This window comes from Tenrec ecaudatus (assembly GCF_050624435.1).
Source record: "Tenrec ecaudatus isolate mTenEca1 chromosome 10 unlocalized genomic scaffold, mTenEca1.hap1 SUPER_10_unloc_1, whole genome shotgun sequence".
Taxonomy (NCBI): domain Eukaryota; kingdom Metazoa; phylum Chordata; class Mammalia; order Afrosoricida; family Tenrecidae; genus Tenrec; species Tenrec ecaudatus.
In genome coordinates, this window is record NW_027457623.1 from 5,871,461 (window position 1) to 5,895,519 (window position 24,059).

Below are 24,059 nucleotides of genomic sequence, written 5' to 3' on the forward strand. Positions count from 1 at the left end.
CCAAGTGCTTGCTAGGAAACCTACATAATCCAAGTACCCGTTAGTTAACCTAGATAGTCAAAGTGCCTGCTAGGTAACCAAATAATCCAAGTGCCTGCTAGGGAACCTACATAGTCAATGTTCCCGCTAGGTAACCTAGATAGTCCAATTGCCCGTTAGTTAACCTACATTGTCGAAGTGTCCGCTAGTTACCCTACATAGTCCAAGTGCCCCTTCGTTAACCTAGTTAGTCCAAGTGCCCGCTAGGTAACCTAAGTAGTCCAAATGTCCGATAGGGATCCTACATAGTCCAAGTGCCCGCTGGTAATCTACATAGTCCAAGTGCCCATTCGTTAACCTAGATAGGCCAAGTGCCCGCTAGGTAACCTAGACAGTCCAAGTGCCCGCTAGGTTACCTACATAGTCCAAGTGCACGTTCGTTACCCTAGATAGTCCAAGTGCCCGCTGGTAACCTACATAGTCCAAGGGCCCGCTAGGTAACCTTGATAGTCCAAGTGCCTTCTAGTTAACCTACATAGTCCAAGTGCCCGCTGGGTAACCTACATAGTCCAAGTGCCCACTAGGTAACCTAAATAATCCAAATGTCCGCTAGGGAAACTACATAGTCCAAGTGCCCGCTAGTTAACCTAGATAGTCCAAGTGCCCGCTAGTAAACCTATATAGTCCAAGTGCCTTCTAGTTAACCTACATAGTCCAAGTGCCCGCTAGTTAACCTAGATAGTCCAAGTGCCCGCTAGTAAACCTAGATAGTCCAAGGGCCCGCTAGTTAATCTAGATAGTCCAAGTGCCCGCTAGTTAACCTAGATAATCCATGTGCCCGCGAGTTAACCTAGATAGTCCAAGGGCCCGCTAGTTAATCTAGATAGTACAAGTGCCCGCTAGTTAACCTAGATAGTCCTAGTTCCCATTAGTTAACCTAGATCGTCCAAGTGCCCACTAGGGGACGTACAAAGTCCACGTGGCCGCTAGTTAACCTACATAGTGCAAGGTCCACTAGTTAGCCTAGATAGTCCAAGTGCCCGCTAGTTAACCTACATAGTACAAGGGCCCGCTAGTTGACCTAGATAGTCCAAGTTCCCGCTAGTTAACCTTGATAGTCAAAGTGCCCGCTAGTTAACCTAAGTAGTACAAATGCCTGATAGGCATCCTACATAGTCCAAGTGTCCGCTAGTTAACCTACATAATCCAAGTCCCCGCTAGGTAACCTAGACAGTCCAAGTGACCATTATGTTACCTACATAGTCCAAGTGCCCGCTGGGTAACTTAGATAGTCCAAGTGCCCGCTAGTTAACCTACATAGTCCAAGTGCCTGCTAGGTAAACTACATAGTCCACGTGCCCACTAGGTAACCTAGACAGCCCAATTGCCCGCTAGTTAACCTAGACAGTCCAAGTACCCGATAGGGAACCTACATAGTCCAAGTGCACGCTGGGAACCTACATAATCCAAGTGCTTGCTAGGAAACCTACATAATCCAAGTGCCCGTTAGTTAACCTAGATAGTCAAAGTGCCTGCTAGGTAACCTAAATAATCCAAGTGCCTGCTAGGGAACCTACATAGTCCATGTTCCCGCTAGGTAACCTAGATAGTCCAATTGCCCGTTAGCTAACCTACATTGTCGAAGTGTCCGCTAGTTACCCTACATAGTCCAAGTGCCCCTTCGTTAACCTAGTTAGTCCAAGTGCCCGCTAGGTAACCTAAGTAGTCCAAATGTCCGATAGGGATCCTACATAGTCCAAGTGCCCGCTGGTAATCTACATAGTCCAAGTGCCCGTTCGTTAACCTAGATAGGCCAAGTGCCCGCTAGGTAACCTAGACATTCCAAGTGCCCGCTAGGTTACCTACATAGTCCAAGTGCACGTTCGTTAACCTAGATAGTCCAAGTGCCCGCTGGTAACCTACATAGTCCAAGGGCCCGCTAGGTAACCTTGATAGTCCAAGTGCCTTCTAGTTAACCTACATAGTCCAAGTGCCCGCTAGGTAACCAACATAGTCCAAGTGCCCGCTAGGTAACCAACATAGTCCAAGTGCCCACTAGGTAACCTAAATAATCCAAATGGCCGCTAGGGAAACTACATAGTCCAAGTGCCCGCTAGTTAACCTAGATAGTCTAAGTGCCCGCTAGTAAACCTAGATAGTCCAAGGGCCCGCTAGTTAATCTAGATAGTCCAAGTGCCCGATAGTTAACCTAGATAATCCAAGTGCCCGCGAGTTAACCTAGATAGTCCAGGGGCCCGCTAGTTAATCTAGATAGTACAAGTGCCCGCTAGTTAACCTAGATAGTCCAAGTGCCTCCTAGGTAACTTAAATAGTCCAAGTGCCCGCTAGGGAACCTACATAGTCCAAGTGCACGTTCGTTAACCTAGAAAGTCCAAGTGCCCGCTGGTAACCTACATTGTCCAAGGGCCCGCTAGGTAACCTACATTGTCCAAGGGCCCGCTAGGTAACCTTGATAGTCCAAGTGCCTTCTAGTTAACCTACATAGTCCAAGTGCCCGCTAGGTAACCTACATAGTCCAAGTGCCCACTAGGTAACCTATATAATCCAAATGCCCGCTAGGGAAACTACATAGTCCAAGTGCACGTTCATTAACCTAGATAGTCCAAGTGCCCGCTGGTAACCTACATAGTCCAAGGGCCCGCTAGGTAACCTTGATAATCCAAGTGCCTTCTAGTTAACCTACATAGTCCAAGTGCCCACTAGGTAACCTACATAGTCCAAGTGCCCACTAGGTAACCTAAATAATCCAAATGGCCGCTAGGGAAACTACATAGTCCAAGTGCCCGCTAGTTAACCTAGATAGTCCAAGTGCCCGCTAAGCAACCTACAGAGTCCAAGTGCCCGTTCGTTAACCTAGAAGTCCATGTGCCCGCTAGGTAACCTAGACAGTCCAAGTGCCCGCTAGGTTACCTGTATATTCCAAGTGCCCGTTCGTTAACTTAGATAGTCCAAGTGCCGACTAGGTAACCTTTTTGTCCAAGTGCCTGCTAGGTAACCTAGATAGTCCAAGGGCCCGCTAGTTAACCTACATAGTCCATGGGCTCACTTGTTAACTTTGATAGTCCAAGTGCCCGCTAGTTAACCTAGATTGTCCAAGTGCCCGCTAGTTAACCTAGATTGTCCAAGTGCCCGCTAGGGATCCTTCATAATCCAAGTGCCTTCTAGGTAACCTAGATAGTCCAAGTGCTCGCTAGTTAACCTAGATAGTCCTAGTGCCCGTTAGTTAACCTAGATAATCCAATTGCCCACTAGGGGACGTACATAGTCCATGTGCCTGCTAGGAAACTTAGATAGTCCAAGTGCCCGCTAGGGAACCTACACAGTCCATGTGCCCGCTAGGCAACCTAAATAATCCAAATGGCCGCTATGGATCCTACATAGTCCAAGTGCCCGCTAGGTTACCTAGACAGTCCTAGTGCCCGCTAGTTAACCTACATAGTACAAGTGCCCGATAGGGAACCTACATAATCCAAGTGCCCGATAGGGAACTTACATAATCCAAGTGCCCGCTAGGGAACCTACACAGTCCATGTGCCCGCTAGGCAACCTACATAGTCCAAGTGCCCGTTAGTTAACCTAGATAGTCAAAGTGCCTGCTAGTTAACCTAGATAGTCCAAGTGCCCGCTAGGTAACCTACATAGTCCAAGTTCCCGCTTGGTAAACTTAATAGTCCAAATGCCCGCTAGGGAAACTACATAGTCGAAGTGCCCGCGAGTTAACCTAGATACTCCAAGTGCCTGCTAGTAAACCTACATAATCCATAGGCCAGCTAGTTAACCTACATAGTGCAAGGGCCCGCTAGTTAACCTAGATCGTGCAAGTGTCCGCTAGTTAACCTACATAGTCCACGTGTCCGCTAGGTAACCTAGATAGTCCAAGTGCCCGCTAGGGATCCTTCATAATCCAAGTGCCTGCTAGGTAACCTAGATAGTCCAAGTGCCCGATAGCTAACCTAGATAGTCCTAGTTCCCTTTAGTAAACCTAGATAGTCCAAGTGCCCGCTAGTTAACCTAGATAGTCCTAGTTCCCATTAGTTAACCTAGATAGTCCAAGTGCCCACTAGGGGACGTACAAAGTCCAAGTGGCCACTAGTTAACCTACATAGTACAAGGGCCCGCTAGTTGACCTAGATAGTCCAAGTTCCCGCTAGTTAACCTAGATAGTCAAAGTGCCCGCTAGTTAACCTAAGTAGTACAAATGCCTGATAGGCATCCTACATAGTCCAAGTGCCCGCTAGTTAACCTACATAATCCAAGTCCCCGCTAGGTAACCTAGACAGTCCAAGTGACCATTATGTTACCTACATAGTCCAAGTGCCCGTTGGGTAACCTAGATAGTCCAAGTGCCCGCTAGATAACCTACATAGTCCAAGTGCCTGCTAGGTAAACTACATAGTCCAAGTGCCCACTAGGTAACCTAGACAGCCCAATTGTCCGCTAGTTAACCTAGACAGTCCAAGTACCCGATAGGGAACCTACATAGTCCAAGTGCCCGCTGGGAACCTACATAGTCCAAGTGCTCGCTAGGGAAACTACATAGTCCAAGTGCCCGTTAGTTAACCTAGATAGTCAAAGTGCCTGCTAGGTAACCTAAATAATCCAAGTGCCTGCTAGGGAACCTACATAGTCCAAGTGCCCGCTAGGTAACCTAGATAGTCCAATTGCCCGTTAGCTAACCTACATAGTCGAAGTGTCCGCTAGTTACCCTACATAGTCCAAGTGCCCGTTCGTTAACCTAGATAGTCCAAGTGCCCGCTAGGTAACCTAAGTAGTCCAAATGTCCGATAGGGATCCTACATAGTCCAAGTGCCCGCTGGTAATCTACAGAGTGCAAGTGCCCGTTCGTTAACCTAGATAGGCCAAGTGCCCGCTAGGTAAACTAGACAGGCCAAGTGCCCGCTAGGTTACCTACATAGTCCAAGTGCACGTTCATTAACCTAGATAGTCCAAGTGCCCGCTGGTAACCTACATAGTCCAAGGGCCCGCTAGGTAACCTTGATAGTCCAAGTGCCTTCTAGTTAACCTACATAGTCCAAGTGCCCGCTAGGTAACCTACATAGTCCAAGTGCCCACTAGGTAACCTAAATAATCCAAATGGCCGCTAGGGAAACTACATAGTCCAAGTGCCCGCTAGTTAACCTAGATAGCCCAAGTGCCCGCTAGTTAAACTATATAGTCCAAGTGCCTTCTAGTTAGCCTACATAGTGCAAGGGCCCGCTAGTTAACCTAGATCGTGCAAGTGTCCGCTAGTTAACCTACATAGTCCACGTGTCCGCTAGGTAACCTAGATAGTCCAAGTGCCCGCTAGGGATCCTTCATAATCCAAGTGCCTGCTAGGTAACCTAGATAGTCCAAGTGCCCGATAGTTAACCTAGATAGTCCTAGTTCCCTTTAGTAAACCTAGATAGTCCAAGTGCCCGCTAGTTAACCTAGATAGTCCTAGTTCCCATTAGTTAACCTAGATAGTCCAAGTGCCCGCTAGGGAAACTACATAGTCTAAGTGCCCGTTAGTTAACCTAGATAGTCCAAATGCCCACTAGGGGACGTACATAGTCCAAGTGCCCGCTAGGTAACCTAGATAGTCCAAGTGCGCGCTAGTTAACCTACATAGTCTAAGGGCCCGCTAGTTAACCTGCATAGTACATGGGCCTGCTAGTTGACCTAGATAGTCCAAGTGCCCGCTAGTTAACCTAGATCGTCCAAGAGCCCGCTAGTTAACCTAAGTAGTCCAAATGTCCGATAGGGATCCTACATAGTCGATATGCCCGCTAGGTACCCTGCATAGTCCAAGTGCCTGTTCGTTAACCTAGATAGTCAAAGTGCCCGCTAGGTAACCTAGACAGTCCAAGTGCCCGCTAGGTTACCTACATAGTCCAAGTGCCCGTTCATTAACCTAGATAGTCCAAGTGCCTGCTAGGTTACCTAGACAGTCCAAGTGCCCGCTAGTTAACCTACATTGTCCAAGTGCCCTGTAGGCAACCTACATAGTCCAAGTGCCAGTTAGTTAACCTAGATAGTCCAAGTGCCCACTAGGGGACATACATAGTCCAAGTGCCCGCTAGGTAACCTACATAGTCCAAGTTCCCGATGGTAACGTAAATAGTCCAAATGCCCGCTAGGGAAAGTACATAGTCCAAGTGCCTGCTAGTTAACCTAGATAGTCCAAGTGCCTGTTAGTAAACCTACATAATCCATGGGCCCGCTAGTTAACCTACATAGTCCAAGTGCCCGCTAGGGAAGGTACATAGTCCATGTGGCCGCTAGGTAACCTAGAGAGTGCAAGTGCCCGCTAGTTAACCTACATAATCCAAGTGCCTGCTAGGTAACCTAGATAGTCCAAGGGTCTGCTAGTTAACCTACATAGTCCAAGTGCCAGCTAGGTAACCTACATAGTGCAAGTGTCCGCTAGTTAACCTACATAGTCAAAGTGCCCGCTAGTTAACCTACATAGTCCATTTGCCCGCTAGGTAACCTAGACAGTCCAATTGCCCGCTAGTTAACCTACATAGTCCAAGTGCCCGATAGGGAACCTACATAATCCAAGGGCTCGCTAGCAACCTACATAGTCCAAGTGCACGCTAGTTAACCTAGATAGTCCAAGTGCCCGCTAGTTAACCTAGATAGTCCAAGTGCCCGCAAGTTAACCTAGATAGTCCAAGTGCCCGCTAGGTAACCTACATAGTACAAGTGTCCGCTAGTTAACCTAGATCGTCCAATTGTCCGGTAGTTAACCTACATAGTCCAATTGCCCGCTAGGTAACCTAGACAGTCCAATTGCCCGCTAGTTAACCTACATAGTCCAAGTGCCCGATAGGGAACCTACATAATCCAAGGGCCCGCTAGGGCAACCTACATAGTCCAAGTGCCCGCTAGGTAACCTAGATAGTCCAAGTGCGCGCTAGTTAACCTACATAGTCCAAGTGCCCGTTCATTAACCTAGATAGTCCAATTGCCTGCTAGGTTACCTAGACAGTCCAAGTGCCCGCTAGTTAACCTACATAGTCCAAGTGCCCGATAGGGAACCTACATAGTCCAAGTGCCCGCTAGGCAACCAACATATTCCAAGTGCTAATTAGTTAACCTAGATAGTCCAAGTGCCCACTAGGGGACGTACATAGTCCAAGTGCCCGCTAGGTAACCTACATAGTCCAAATTCCCGATGGTAAACTAAATAGTCCAAATGCCCGCTAGGGAAACTACATAGTCCAAGTGGCTGCTAGTTAACCTAGATAGTCCAAGTGCCTGTTAGTAAACCTACATAATCCATGGGCCCGCTAGTTAACCTAGATAGTCCAAGTGCCCCCAAGGTAACCTACATATTACAAGTGTCCGCTAGTTAACCTAGATCGTCCAATTGTCCGCTAGTTAACCTACAAAGTCCAATTGCCCGCTAGGTAACCTAGACAGTCCAAGTGCCCGCTAGTTAACCTACATATTCCAAGTGCCCGATAGGGAACCTACATAATCCAAGGGCCCGCTAGGCAACCTACATAGTCCAAGTGCCCGTTAGTTAACCTAGATAGTCAAAGTGCCTGCTAGGTAACCTAAATAATCCAAGTGCCTGCTAGGGAACCTACATAGTCCAAGTGCCCGCTAGGTAACCTAGATAGTCCAATTGCCCGTTAGCTAACCTACATAGTCGAAGTGTCCGCTAGTTACCCTACATAGTCCAAGTGCCCGTTCGTTAACCTAGATAGTCCAAGTGCCCGCTAGGTAACCTAAGTAGTCCAAATGTCCGATAGGGATCCTACATAGTCCAAGTGCCCGCTGGTAATCTACAGAGTGCAAGTGCCCGTTCGTTAACCTAGATAGGCCAAGTGCCCGCTAGGTAAACTAGACAGGCCAAGTGCCCGCTAGGTTACCTACATAGTCCAAGTGCACGTTCATTAACCTAGATAGTCCAAGTGCCCGCTGGTAACCTACATAGTCCAAGGGCCCGCTAGGTAACCTTGATAGTCCAAGTGCCTTCTAGTTAACCTACATAGTCCAAGTGCCCGCTAGGTAACCTACATAGTCCAAGTGCCCACTAGGTAACCTAAATAATCCAAATGGCCGCTAGGGAAACTACATAGTCCAAGTGCCCGCTACTTAACCTAGATAGCCCAAGTGCCCGCTAGTTAAACTATATAGTCCAAGTGCCTTCTAGTTAGCCTACATAGTGCAAGGGCCCGCTAGTTAACCTAGATCGTGCAAGTGTCCGCTAGTTAACCTACATAGTCCACGTGTCCGCTAGGTAACCTAGATAGTCCAAGTGCCCGCTAGGGATCCTTCATAATCCAAGTGCCTGCTAAGTAACCTAGATAGTCCAAGTGCCCGATAGTTAACCTAGATAGTCCTAGTTCCCTTTAGTAAACCTAGATAGTCCAAGTGCCCGCTAGTTAACCTAGATAGTCCTAGTTCCCATTAGTTAACCTAGATAGTCCAAGTGCCCACTAGGGAACGTACAAAGTCCAAGTGGCCGCTAGTTAACCTACATAGTCCAAGGTCCACTAGTTAGCCTAGATAGTCCAAGTGCCCGCTAGGTTACCTACATAGTCCAAGTGCACGTTCGTTAACCTAGAAAGTCCAAGTGCCCGCTGGTAACCTACATTGTCCAAGGGCCCGCTAGGTAACCTTGATAGTCCAAGTGCTTTCTAGTTAACCAACATAGTCCAAGTGCCCGCTAGGTAACCTACATAGTCCAAGTGCCCACTAGGTAACCTATATAATCCAAATGCCCGCTAGGGAAACTACATAGTCTAAGTGCCCGTTAGTTAACCTAGATAGTCCAAATGCCCACTAGGGGACGTACATAGTCCAAGTGCCCGCTAGGTAACCTAGATAGTCCAAGTGCGCGCTAGTTAACCTACATAGTCTAAGGGCCCGCTAGTTAACCTGCATAGTACATGGGCCTGCTAGTTGACCTAGATAGTCCAAGTGCCCGCTAGTTAACCTAGATCGTCCAAGTGCCCGCTAGTTAACCTAAGTAGTCCAAATGTCCGATAGGGATCCTACATAGTCGATATGCCCGCTAGGTACCCTGCATAGTCCAAGAGCCTGTTCGTTAACCTAGATAGTCAAAGTGCCCGCTAGGTAACCTAGACAGTCCAAGTGCCCGCTAGGTTACCTACATAGTCCAAGTGCCCGTTCATTAACCTAGATAGTCCAAGTGCCTGCTAGGTTACCTAGACAGTCCAAGTGCCCGCTAGTTAACCTACATAGTCCAAGTGCCCGGTAGGCAACCTACATAGTCCAAGTGCCAGTTAGTTAACCTAGATAGTCCAAGTGCCCACTAGGGGACATACATAGTCCAAGTGCCCGCTAGGTAACCTACATAGTCCAAGTTCCCGATGGTAACGTAAATAGTCCAAATGCCCGCTAGGGAAAGTACATAGTCCAAGTGCCTGCTAGTTAACCTAGATAGTCCAAGTGCCTGTTAGTAAACCTACATAATCCATGGGCCCGCTAGTTAACCTACATAGTCCAAGTGCCCGCTAGGGAAGGTACATAGTCCATGTGGCCGCTAGGTAACCTAGAGAGTGCAAGTGCCCGCTAGTTAACCTACATAATCCAAGTGCCTGCTAGGTAACCTAGATAGTCCAAGGGTCTGCTAGTTAACCTACATAGTCCAAGTGCCAGCTGGGTAACCTACATAGTGCAAGTGTCCGCTAGTTAACCTACATAGTCAAAGTGCCCGCTAGTTAACCTAGATAGTCCAAGTGCCCGCTAGGTAACCTACATAGTACAAGTGTCCGCTAGTTAACCTAGATCGTCCAATTGTCCGCTAGTTAACCTACATAGTCCATTTGCCCGCTAGGTAACCTAGACAGTCCAATTGCCCGCTAGTTAACCTACATAGTCCAAGTGCCCGATAGGGAACCTACATAATCCAAGGGCTCGCTAGGCAACCTACATAGTCCAAGTGCCCGTTAGTTAACCTAGATAGTCAAAGTGCCTGCTAGGTAACCTAGATAGTCCAAGTGCACGCTAGTTAACCTAGATAGTCCAAGTGCCCGCTAGTTAAGCTAGATAGTCCAAGTGCCCGCAAGTTAACCTAGATAGTCCAAGTGCCCGCTAGGTAACCTACATAGTACAAGTGTCCGCTAGTTAACCTAGATCGTCCAATTGTCCGGTAGTTAACCTACATAGTCCAATTGCCCGCTAGGTAACCTAGACAGTCCAATTGCCCGCTAGTTAACCTACATAGTCCAAGTGCCCGATAGGGAACCTACATAATCCAAGGGCCCGCTAGGGCAACCTACATAGTCCAAGTGCCCGCTAGGTAACCTAGATAGTCCAAGTGCGCGCTAGTTAACCTACATAGTCCAAGTGCCCGTTCATTAACCTAGATAGTCCAATTGCCTGCTAGGTTACCTAGACAGTCCAAGTGCCCGCTAGTTAACCTACATAGTCCAAGTGCCCGATAGGGAACCTACATAGTCCAAGTGCCCGCTAGGCAACCAACATATTCCAAGTGCTAATTAGTTAACCTAGATAGTCCAAGTGCCCACTAGGGGACGTACATAGTCCAAGTGCCCGCTAGGTAACCTACATAGTCCAAATTCCCGATGGTAACCTAAATAGTCCAAATGCCCGCTAGGGAAACAACATAGTCCAAGTGGCTGCTAGTTAACCTAGATAGTCCAAGTGCCTGTTAGTAAACCTACATAATCCATGGGCCCGCTAGTTAACCTAGATAGTCCAAGTGCCCCCAAGGTAACCTACATATTACAAGTGTCCGCTAGTTAACCTAGATCGTCCAATTGTCCGCTAGTTAACCTACAAAGTCCAATTGCCCGCTAGGTAACCTAGACAGTCCAAGTGCCCGCTAGTTAACCTACATATTCCAAGTGCCCGATAGGGAACCTACATAATCCAAGGGCCCGCTAGGCAACCTACATAGTCCAAGTGCCCGTTAGTTAACCTAGATAGTCAAAGTGCCTGCTAGGTAACTTAGATCGTCCAAGGGCCCCCTAGTTAGCCTACATAGTCCAAGTGCCCGCTAGGTAACCTAGATAGTCCAAGTGCCCGTTCGGTAACCTGATAGTCCAAGTGCCCTTTAGGGAACCTAGATAGTCCAAGGGCCCGCTAGAAAACCTACATAGTCCATGGGCCCGCTAGTTAACCTACATAGTGCAAGTGTCCGCTAGTTAACCTACATATTCCAAGTGCCCCCTAGTTAACCTACATAATCTAAGTTCACGTTAGCTAACCTATATAGTCCAAGTGCCCGCTAGTTATCCTAGATAGTCCAAGTGCTCACTAGTTAACCTAGATAGTCCAAGTGCTCGCTAGTTAACCTAGATAGACCAAGTGCCCGCTAGGGAACCTACCTAGTCCAAGTGCCCGATAGGGAACCTACATAGTCCAAGTGCCCACTAGTTAACATAGATAGTCCAAGTACCCGCTAGGAAATGTACATAGTCCAAGTGCCCGCTAGTTAACGTACATAGTCCAAGTGCCCGCTAGGTAACATAGATAGTCCAAGTGCCCGCTAGGGAACGTACATAGTCCCAGTGCCCGCTAGGTAACCTAGATAGTCCAAGTGCCCGCTATTTAACCTACATAATCCAAGTGACTGCTAGGTAACCTAGATAGTCCAAGTGCCCAGTAGTTAACCTACATAGTCAAAGTTCCCCCTAGGTAACCTAGATCGTCCAAGTGTCCGCTAGTTAACCTACATAGTCAATGGGCCCGCTAGTTAACCTACATAATGCAAGAGCCCGCTAGCTAACCTAGATAATCCAAGAGCCCGCTAGTTAACCTATATCGTCCAAGTGCCCGCTAGTTAACCTAGATCGTCCAAGTGCCCGCTAGTTAACCTACATAGTCAATGGGCCCGCTAGTTAACCTACATAGTGCAAGAGCCCGTTAGTTAACCTAGATCGTACAAGTGTCCGCTAGTTAACCTACACAGTCCACGTGCCAGTTAGCTAACCTAGATAGTCCAAGGGCCCGCTAGTTGACCTACATAGTCCAAGTGCCCGCTAGGGAACCTTCATAGTCCAAGTGCCACCTAGTTAACCTAGGTAGTCCAAGTGCCCGCTAGTTAACCTAGATAGTCCTATTGCCCGTTACTTAACCTAGATAGTCCAAGTGCCCACTAGGGGATGTACTTAGTCCATGAGCCCGTTAGCTAATCTAGATAGTCCAAGTGCCCGCTAGTTAACAATGATCATCCAAGTGCCCGCTAGTTAACCTAGATAGCCCAAGTGCCCTCTAGTTAACCTATATCGTCCAAGTGCCCGCTAGTTAACCTATATAGTCCAAGGGCCCGCTAGTTAACCTACATAGTCCAAGGTCCGCTAGTTAACCTAGATAGTCCAAGTGCTCGCTAGTTAACCTACATAGTACAAGGGCCCACTAGTTGACCTAGATAGTCCATGTGCCCGCTAGTTAACCTAGATAGTCCAAGTGCCCGCTAGGTAACCTAAGTAGTCCAAATGTCCGATAGGGATCCTACATAGTCCAGGTCCCGCTAGGTAACCCAGATCGTCCTAATGCCCGTTAGTTAACCTAGATAATCCATGTGCCCTCTAGGTAACCTAGACTGTCCAAGTGCCTGCTAGGTTACCTACATAGTCCAAGTGCCCGTTCGTTAACCTAGATAGTCCAAGTGCCCGTTACCTAACCTAGATAGTCCTTGTCCCCGCTAGGCAACCTACATAGCCCAAGAGCCCGTTCGTTAACCTAGAAGTCCAAGTGCCCGCTAGGTAACCTAGACAGTCCACGTGCCCGCTAGGTTACCTGCATATTCCAAGTGCCCGTTCGTTAACCTAGATAGTCCAAGTGCCCACTAGGTAACCTACATAGTCCAAGTGCCCGCTTGGTAACCTATATAGCCCAAGTGCCCGCTAGGTAACCCAGATAGTCCAAGGGCCCGCTAGTTAACCTACATAGTCCAAGGGCTCACTTGTTCACTTTGATAGTTCAAGTGCCCACTAGTTAACCTAGATTGTCCAAGTGCCCGCTAGTTAACCTACATCGTCCAAGGGCCCACTAGTTAACCTAGATAGTCCAAGTGTCCTCTAGTTAACCTACATAGTCCAAGTGCCCGCTAGTTAACCTATATACCAAGTGCCCGTTTCGTAACCTAGATATTCCAAGGGCACGCTATTTAACATATATCTTCCAAGTGCCCGCTAGGCAACCTAGATAGTCCAAGTGCTCGCTAAGGAACCTACATAGTCCAAGTGCACGTTCGTTAACCTAGATAGTCCAAGTGCCCGCTGGTAACCTACATAATCCAAGGGCCCGCTAGGTAACCTTGATAGTCCAAGTGCCTTCTAGTTAACCTACATAGTCCAAGTGCCCGCTAGGTAACCTACATAGTCCAAGTGCCCACTAGGTAACCTAAATAATCCAAATGGCCGCTAGGGAAACTACATAGTCCAAGTGCCCGCTAGTTAACCTAGATAGCCCAAGTGCCCACTAGTTAAACTATATAGTCCAAGTGCCTTCTAGTTAACCTACATAGTGCAAGGGCCCGCTAGTTAACCTAGATCGTGCAAGTGTCCGCTAGTTAACCTACATAGTCCACGTGTCCGCTAGGTAACCTAGATAGTCCAAGTGCCCGCTAGGGATCCTTCATAATCCAAGTGCCTGCTAGGTAAGCTAGATAGTCCAAGTGCCCGATAGTTAACCTAGATAGTCCTAGTTCCCTTTAGTAAACCTAGATAGTCCAAGTGCCCGCTAGTTAACCTAGATAGTCCTAGTTCCCATTAGTTAACCTAGATAGTCCAAGTGCCCACTAGGGAACGTACAAAGTCCAAGTGGCCGCTAGTTAACCTACATAGTCCAAGGTCCACTAGTTAGCCTAGATAGTCCAAGTGCCCGCTAGGTTACCTACATAGTCCAAGTGCACGTTCGTTAACCTAGAAAGTCCAAGTGCCCGCTGGTAACCTACATTGTCCAAGGGCCCGCTAGGTAACCTTGATAGTCCAAGTGCTTTCTAGTTAACCAACATAGTCCAAGTGCCCGCTAGGTAACCTACATAGTCCAAGTGCCCACTAGGTAACCTATATAATCCAAATGCCCGCTAGGGAAACTACATAGTCTAAGTGCCCGTTAGTTAACCTAGATAGTCCAAATGCCCACTAGGGGACGTACATAGTCCAAGTGCCCGCTAGGTAACCTAGATAGTCCAAGTGCGCGCTAGTTAACCTACATAATCTAAGGGCCCGCTAGTTAACCTGCATAGTACATGGGCCTGCTAGTTGACCTAGATAGTCCAAGTGCCCGCTAGTTAACCTAGATCGTCCAAGTGCCCGCTAGTTAACCTAAGTAGTCCAAATGTCCGATAGGGATCCTACATAGTCGATATGCCCGCTAGGTACCCTGCATAGTACAAGTGCCTGTTCGTTAACCTAGATAGTCAAAGTGCCCGCTAGGTAACCTAGACAGTCCAAGTGCCCGCTAGGTTACCTACATAGTCCAAGTGCCCGTTCATTAACCTAGATAGTCCAAGTGCCTGCTAGGTTACCTAGACAGTCCAAGTGCCCGCTAGTTAACCTACATAGTCCAAGTGCCCGGTAGGCAACCTACATAGTCCAAGTGCCAGTTAGTTAACCTAGATAGTCCAAGTGCCCACTAGGGGACGTACATAGTCCAAGTGCCCGCTAGGTAACCTACATAGTCCAAGTTCCCGATGGTAACCTAAATAGTCCAAATGCCCGCTAGGGAAAGTACATAGTCCAAGTGCCTGCTAGTTAACCTAGATAGTCCAAGTGCCTGTTAGTAAACCTACATAATCCATGGGCCCGCTAGTTAACCTACATAGTCCAAGTGCCCGCTAGGGAAGGTACATAGTCCATGTGGCCGCTAGGTAACCTAGAGAGTGCAAGTGCCCGCTAGTTAACCTACATAGTCCAAGTGCCTGCTAGGTAACCTAGATAGTCCAAGGGTCTGCTAGTTAACCTACATAGTCCAAGTGCCCGCTAGGTAACCTACATAGTGCAAGTGTCCGCTAGTTAACCTACATAGTCAAAGTGCCCGCTAGTTAACCTAGATAGTCCAAGTGCCCGCTAGGTAACCTACATAGTACAAGTGTCTGCTAGTTAACCTAGATCGTCCAATTGTCCGGTAGTTAACCTACATAGTCCAATTGCCCGCTAGGTAACCTAGACAGTCCAAGTGCCCGCTAGTTAACCTACATAGTCCAAGTGCCCGATAGGGAACCTACATAATCCAAGGGCCCGCTAGGCAACCTACATAGTCCAAGTGCCCGCTAGGTAACCTAGATAGTCCAAGTGCGCGCTAGTTAACCTACATAGTCCAAGTGCCCGTTCATTAACCTAGATAGTCCAATTGCCTGCTAGGTTACCTAGACAGTCCAAGTGCCCGCTAGTTAACCTACATAGTCCAAGTGCCCGCTAGGCAACCAACATATTCCAAGTGCTAATTAGTTAACCTAGATAGTCCAAGTGCCCACTAGGGGACGTACATAGTCCAAGTGCCCGCTAGGTAACCTACATAGTCCAAGTTCCCGATGGTAACCTAAATAGTCCAAATGCCCGCTAGGGAAACTACATAGTCCAAGTGCCTGCTAGTTAACCTTGATAGTCCAAGTGCCTGTTAGTAAACCTACATAATCCATGGGCCCGCTAGTTAACCTAGATAGTCCAAGTGCCCCCAAGGTAACCTACATATTACAAGTGTCCGCTAGTTAACCTAGATCGTCCAATTGTCCGCTAGTTAACCTACAAAGTCCAATTGCCCGCTAGGTAACCTAGACAGTCCAAGTGCCCGCTAGTTAACCTACATATTCCAAGTGCCCGATAGGGAACCTACATAATCCAAGGGCCCGCTAGGCAACCTACATAGTCCAAGTGCCCGTTAGTTAACCTAGATAGTCAAAGTGCCTGCTAGGTAACTTAGATCGTCCAAGGGCCCCCTAGTTAGCCTACATAGTCCAAGTGCCCGCTAGGTAACCTAGATAGTCCAAGTGCCCGTTCGGTAACCTGATAGTCCAAGTGCCCTTTAGGGAACCTAGATAGTCCAAGGGCCCGCTAGAAAACCTACATAGTCCATGGGCCCGCTAGTTAACCTACATAGTGCAAGTGTCCGCTAGTTAACCTACATATTCCAAGTGCCCCCTAGTTAACCTACATAATCTAAGTTCACGTTAGCTAACCTATATAGTCCAAGTGCCCGCTAGTTATCCTAGATAGTCCAAGTGCTCACTAGTTAACCTAGATAGTCCAAGTGCTCGCTAGTTAACCTAGATAGACCAAGTGCCCGCTAGGGAACCTACCTAGTCCAAGTGCCCGATAGGGAACCTACATAGTCCAAGTGCCCACTAGTTAACATAGATAGTCCAAGTACCCGCTAGGAAATGTACATAGTCCAAGTGCCCGCTAGTTAACGTACATAGTCCAAGTGCCCGCTAGGTAACATAGATAGTCCAAGTGCCCGCTAGGGAACGTACATAGTCCCAGTGCCCGCTAGGTAACCTAGATAGTCCAAGTGCCCGCTATTTAACCTACATAATCCAAGTGACTGCTAGGTAACCTAGATAGTCCAAGTGCCCAGTAGTTAACCTACATAGTCAAAGTTCCCCCTAGGTAACCTAGATCGTCCAAGTGTCCGCTAGTTAACCTACATAGTCAATGGGCCCGCTAGTTAACCTACATAATGCAAGAGCCCGCTAGCTAACCTAGATAATCCAAGAGCCCGCTAGTTAACCTATATCGTCCAAGTGCCCGCTAGTTAACCTAGATCGTCCAAGTGCCCGCTAGTTAACCTACATAGTCAATGGGCCCGCTAGTTAACATACATAGTGCAAGAGCCCGTTAGTTAACCTAGATCGTACAAGTGTCCGCTAGTTAACCTACACAGTCCACGTGCCAGTTAGCTAACCTAGATAGTCCAAGGGCCCGCTAGTTGACCTACATAGTCCAAGTGCCCGCTAGGGAACCTTCATAGTCCAAGTGCCACCTAGTTAACCTAGGTAGTCCAAGTGCCCGCTAGTTAACCTAGATAGTCCTATTGCCCGTTACTTAACCTAGATAGTCCAAGTGCCCACTAGGGGATGTACTTAGTCCATGAGCCCGTTAGCTAATCTAGATAGTCCAAGTGCCCGCTAGTTAACAATGATCATCCAAGTGCCCGCTAGTTAACCTAGATAGCCCAAGTGCCCTCTAGTTAACCTATATCGTCCAAGTGCCCGCTAGTTAACCTACATAGTCCAAGGGCCCGCTAGTTAACCTACATAGTCCAAGGTCCGCTAGTTAACCTAGATAGTCCAAGTGCTCGCTAGTTAACCTACATAGTACAAGGGCCCACTAGTTGACCTAGATAGTCCATGTGCCCGCTAGTTAACCTAGATAGTCCAAGTGCCCGCTAGGTAACCTAAGTAGTCCAAATGTCCGATAGGGATCCTACATAGTCCAGGGCCCGCTAGGTAACCCAGATCGTCCTAATGCCCATTAGTTAACCTAGATAATCCATGTGCCCTCTAGGTAACCTAGACTGTCCAAGTGCCTGCTAGGTTACCTACATAGTCCAAGTGCCCGTTCATTAACCTAGATAGTCCAAGGGCCCGTTACCTAACCTAGATAGTCCTTGTCCCCGCTAGGCAACCTACATAGCCCAAGAGCCCGTTCGTTAACCTAGAAGTCCAAGTGCCCGCTAGGTAACCTAGACAGTCCACGTGCCCGCTAGGTTACCTGCATATTCCAAGTGCCCGTTCGTTAACCTAGATAGTCCAAGTGCCCACTAGGTAACCTACATAGTCCAAGTGCCCGCTAGGTAACCTATATAGCCCAAGTGCCCGCTAGGTAACCCAGATAGTCCAAGGGCCCGCTAGTTAACCTACATAGTCCAAGGGCTCACTTGTTCACTTTGATAGTTCAAGTGCCCGCTAGTTAACCTAGATCGTCCAAGTGCCCACTAGTTAACCAAGATTGTCCAAGTGCCCGCTAGGTAACCTATATAATCCAAATGCCCGCTAGGGAAACTACATAGTCTAAGTGCCCGTTAGTTAACCTAGATAGTCCAAATGCCCACTAGGGGACGTACATAGTCCAAGTGCCCGCTAGGTAACCTAGATAGTCCAAGTGCGCGCTAGTTAACCTACATAGTCTAAGGGCCCGCTAGTTAACCTGCATAGTACATGGGCCTGCTAGTTGACCTAGATAGTCCAAGTGCCCGCTAGTTAACCTAGATCGTCCAAGTGCCCGTTAGTTAACATAAGTAGTCCAAATGTCCGATAGGGATCCTACATAGTCGATATGCCCGCTAGGTACCCTGCATAGTCCAAATGCCTGTTCGTTAACCTAGATAGTCAAAGTGCCCGCTAGGTAACCTAGACAGTCCAAGTGCCCGCTAGGTTACCTACATAGTCCAAGTGCCCGTTCATTAACCTAGATAGTCCAAGTGCCTGCTAGGTTACCTAGACAGTCCAAGTGCCCGCTAGTTAACCTACATAGTCCAAGTGCCCGGTAGGCAACCTACATAGTCCAAGTGCCAGTTAGTTAACCTAGATAGTCCAAGTGCCCACTAGGGGACATACATAGTCCAAGTGCCCGCTAGGTAACCTACATAGTCCAAGTTCCCGATGGTAACCTAAATAGTCCAAATGCCCGCTAGGGAAAGAACATAGTCCAAGTGCCTGCTAGTTAACCTAGATAGTCCAAGTGCCTGTTAGTAAACCTACATAATCCATGGGCCCGCTAGTTAACCTACATAGTCCAAGTGCCCGCTAGGGAAGGTACATAGTCCATGTGGCCGCTAGGTAACCTAGAGAGTGCAAGTGCCCGCTAGTTAACCTACATAGTCCAAGTGCCTGCTAGGTAACCTAGATAGTCCAAGGGTCTGCTAGTTAACCTACATAGTCCAAGTGCCCGCTAGGTAACCTACATAGTGCAAGTGTCCGCTAGTTAACCTACATAGTCAAAGTGCCCGCTAGTTAACCTAGATAGTCCAATTGCCCGCTAGGCAACCTACATAGTCCAAGTGCCCGTTAGTTAACCTAGATAGTCAAAGTGCCTGCTAGGTAACCTAAATAATCCAAGTGCCTGCTAGGGAACCTACATAGTCCAAGGGCCCGCTAGGTAACCTAGATAGTCCAATTGCCCGTTAGCTAACCTACATAGTCGAAGTGTCCGCTAGTTACCCTACATAGTCCAAGTGCCCGTTCGTTAACCTAGATAGTCCAAGTGCCCGCTAGGTAACCTAAGTAGTCCAAATGTCCGATAGGGATCCTACATAGTCCAAGTGCCCGCTGGTAATCTACAGAGTGCAAGTGCCCGTTCGTTAACCTAGATAGGCCAAGTGCCCGCTAGGTAAACTAGACAGGCCAAGTGCCCGCTAGGTTACCTACATAGTCCAAGTGCACGTTCATTAACCTAGATAGTCCAAGTGCCCGCTGGTAACCTACATAGTCCAAGGGCCCGCTAGGTAACCTTGATAGTCCAAGTGCCTTCTAGTTAACCTACATAGTCCAAGTGCCCGCTAGGTAACCTACATAGTCCAAGTGCCCACTAGGTAACCTAAATAATCCAAATGGCCGCTAGGGAAACTACATAGTCCAAGTGCCCGCTACTTAACCTAGATAGCCCAAGTGCCCGCTAGTTAAACTATATAGTCCAAGTGCCTTCTAGTTAGCCTACATAGTGCAAGGGCCCGCTAGTTAACCTAGATCGTGCAAGTGTCCGCTAGTTAACCTACATAGTCCACGTGTCCGCTAGGTAACCTAGATAGTCCAAGTGCCCGCTAGGGATCCTTCATAATCCAAGTGCCTGCTAAGTAACCTAGATAGTCCAAGTGCCCGATAGTTAACCTAGATAGTCCTAGTTCCCTTTAGTAAACCTAGATAGTCCAAGTGCCCGCTAGTTAACCTAGATAGTCCTAGTTCCCATTAGTTAACCTAGATAGTCCAAGTGCCCACTAGGGAACGTACAAAGTCCAAGTGGCCGCTAGTTAACCTACATAGTCCAAGGTCCACTAGTTAGCCTAGATAGTCCAAGTGCCCGCTAGGTTACCTACATAGTCCAAGTGCACGTTCGTTAACCTAGAAAGTCCAAGTGCCCGCTGGTAACCTACATTGTCCAAGGGCCCGCTAGGTAACCTTGATAGTCCAAGTGCTTTCTAGTTAACCAACATAGTCCAAGTGCCCGCTAGGTAACCTACATAGTCCAAGTGCCCACTAGGTAACCTATATAATCCAAATGCCCGCTAGGGAAACTACATAGTCTAAGTGCCCGTTAGTTAACCTAGATAGTCCAAATGCCCACTAGGGGACGTACATAGTCCAAGTGCCCGCTAGGTAACCTAGATAGTCCAAGTGCGCGCTAGTTAACCTACATAGTCTAAGGGCCCGCTAGTTAACCTGCATAGTACATGGGCCTGCTAGTTGACCTAGATAGTCCAAGTGCCCGCTAGTTAACCTAGATCGTCCAAGTGCCCGCTAGTTAACCTAAGTAGTCCAAATGTCCGATAGGGATCCTACATAGTCGATATGCCCGCTAGGTACCCTGCATAGTCCAAGAGCCTGTTCGTTAACCTAGATAGTCAAAGTGCCCGCTAGGTAACCTAGACAGTCCAAGTGCCCGCTAGGTTACCTACATAGTCCAAGTGCCCGTTCATTAACCTAGATAGTCCAAGTGCCTGCTAGGTTACCTAGACAGTCCAAGTGCCCGCTAGTTAACCTACATAGTCCAAGTGCCCGGTAGGCAACCTACATAGTCCAAGTGCCAGTTAGTTAACCTAGATAGTCCAAGTGCCCACTAGGGGACATACATAGTCCAAGTGCCCGCTAGGTAACCTACATAGTCCAAGTTCCCGATGGTAACGTAAATAGTCCAAATGCCCGCTAGGGAAAGTACATAGTCCAAGTGCCTGCTAGTTAACCTAGATAGTCCAAGTGCCTGTTAGTAAACCTACATAATCCATGGGCCCGCTAGTTAACCTACATAGTCCAAGTGCCCGCTAGGGAAGGTACATAGTCCATGTGGCCGCTAGGTAACCTAGAGAGTGCAAGTGCCCGCTAGTTAACCTACATAATCCAAGTGCCTGCTAGGTAACCTAGATAGTCCAAGGGTCTGCTAGTTAACCTACATAGTCCAAGTGCCAGCTGGGTAACCTACATAGTGCAAGTGTCCGCTAGTTAACCTACATAGTCAAAGTGCCCGCTAGTTAACCTAGATAGTCCAAGTGCCCGCTAGGTAACCTACATAGTACAAGTGTCCGCTAGTTAACCTAGATCGTCCAATTGTCCGCTAGTTAACCTACATAGTCCATTTGCCCGCTAGGTAACCTAGACAGTCCAATTGCCCGCTAGTTAACCTACATAGTCCAAGTGCCCGATAGGGAACCTACATAATCCAAGGGCTCGCTAGGCAACCTACATAGTCCAAGTGCCCGTTAGTTAACCTAGATAGTCAAAGTGCCTGCTAGGTAACCTAGATAGTCCAAGTGCACGCTAGTTAACCTAGATAGTCCAAGTGCCCGCTAGTTAAGCTAGATAGTCCAAGTGCCCGCAAGTTAACCTAGATAGTCCAAGTGCCCGCTAGGTAACCTACATAGTACAAGTGTCCGCTAGTTAACCTAGATCGTCCAATTGTCCGGTAGTTAACCTACATAGTCCAATTGCCCGCTAGGTAACCTAGACAGTCCAATTGCCCGCTAGTTAACCTACATAGTCCAAGTGCCCGATAGGGAACCTACATAATCCAAGGGCCCGCTAGGGCAACCTACATAGTCCAAGTGCCCGCTAGGTAACCTAGATAGTCCAAGTGCGCGCTAGTTAACCTACATAGTCCAAGTGCCCGTTCATTAACCTAGATAGTCCAATTGCCTGCTAGGTTACCTAGACAGTCCAAGTGCCCGCTAGTTAACCTACATAGTCCAAGTGCCCGATAGGGAACCTACATAGTCCAAGTGCCCGCTAGGCAACCAACATATTCCAAGTGCTAATTAGTTAACCTAGATAGTCCAAGTGCCCACTAGGGGACGTACATAGTCCAAGTGCCCGCTAGGTAACCTACATAGTCCAAATTCCCGATGGTAACCTAAATAGTCCAAATGCCCGCTAGGGAAACAACATAGTCCAAGTGGCTGCTAGTTAACCTAGATAGTCCAAGTGCCTGTTAGTAAACCTACATAATCCATGGGCCCGCTAGTTAACCTAGATAGTCCAAGTGCCCCCAAGGTAACCTACATATTACAAGTGTCCGCTAGTTAACCTAGATCGTCCAATTGTCCGCTAGTTAACCTACAAAGTCCAATTGCCCGCTAGGTAACCTAGACAGTCCAAGTGCCCGCTAGTTAACCTACATATTCCAAGTGCCCGATAGGGAACCTACATAATCCAAGGGCCCGCTAGGCAACCTACATAGTCCAAGTGCCCGTTAGTTAACCTAGATAGTCAAAGTGCCTGCTAGGTAACTTAGATCGTCCAAGGGCCCCCTAGTTAGCCTACATAGTCCAAGTGCCCGCTAGGTAACCTAGATAGTCCAAGTGCCCGTTCGGTAACCTGATAGTCCAAGTGCCCTTTAGGGAACCTAGATAGTCCAAGGGCCCGCTAGAAAACCTACATAGTCCATGGGCCCGCTAGTTAACCTACATAGTGCAAGTGTCCGCTAGTTAACCTACATATTCCAAGTGCCCCCTAGTTAACCTACATAATCTAAGTTCACGTTAGCTAACCTATATAGTCCAAGTGCCCGCTAGTTATCCTAGATAGTCCAAGTGCTCACTAGTTAACCTAGATAGTCCAAGTGCTCGCTAGTTAACCTAGATAGACCAAGTGCCCGCTAGGGAACCTACCTAGTCCAAGTGCCCGATAGGGAACCTACATAGTCCAAGTGCCCACTAGTTAACATAGATAGTCCAAGTACCCGCTAGGAAATGTACATAGTCCAAGTGCCCGCTAGTTAACGTACATAGTCCAAGTGCCCGCTAGGTAACATAGATAGTCCAAGTGCCCGCTAGGGAACGTACATAGTCCCAGTGCCCGCTAGGTAACCTAGATAGTCCAAGTGCCCGCTATTTAACCTACATAATCCAAGTGACTGCTAGGTAACCTAGATAGTCCAAGTGCCCAGTAGTTAACCTACATAGTCAAAGTTCCCCCTAGGTAACCTAGATCGTCCAAGTGTCCGCTAGTTAACCTACATAGTCAATGGGCCCGCTAGTTAACCTACATAATGCAAGAGCCCGCTAGCTAACCTAGATAATCCAAGAGCCCGCTAGTTAACCTATATCGTCCAAGTGCCCGCTAGTTAACCTAGATCGTCCAAGTGCCCGCTAGTTAACCTACATAGTCAATGGGCCCGCTAGTTAACCTACATAGTGCAAGAGCCCGTTAGTTAACCTAGATCGTACAAGTGTCCGCTAGTTAACCTACACAGTCCACGTGCCAGTTAGCTAACCTAGATAGTCCAAGGGCCCGCTAGTTGACCTACATAGTCCAAGTGCCCGCTAGGGAACCTTCATAGTCCAAGTGCCACCTAGTTAACCTAGGTAGTCCAAGTGCCCGCTAGTTAACCTAGATAGTCCTATTGCCCGTTACTTAACCTAGATAGTCCAAGTGCCCACTAGGGGATGTACTTAGTCCATGAGCCCGTTAGCTAATCTAGATAGTCCAAGTGCCCGCTAGTTAACAATGATCATCCAAGTGCCCGCTAGTTAACCTAGATAGCCCAAGTGCCCTCTAGTTAACCTATATCGTCCAAGTGCCCGCTAGTTAACCTATATAGTCCAAGGGCCCGCTAGTTAACCTACATAGTCCAAGGTCCGCTAGTTAACCTAGATAGTCCAAGTGCTCGCTAGTTAACCTACATAGTACAAGGGCCCACTAGTTGACCTAGATAGTCCATGTGCCCGCTAGTTAACCTAGATAGTCCAAGTGCCCGCTAGGTAACCTAAGTAGTCCAAATGTCCGATAGGGATCCTACATAGTCCAGGTCCCGCTAGGTAACCCAGATCGTCCTAATGCCCGTTAGTTAACCTAGATAATCCATGTGCCCTCTAGGTAACCTAGACTGTCCAAGTGCCTGCTAGGTTACCTACATAGTCCAAGTGCCCGTTCGTTAACCTAGATAGTCCAAGTGCCCGTTACCTAACCTAGATAGTCCTTG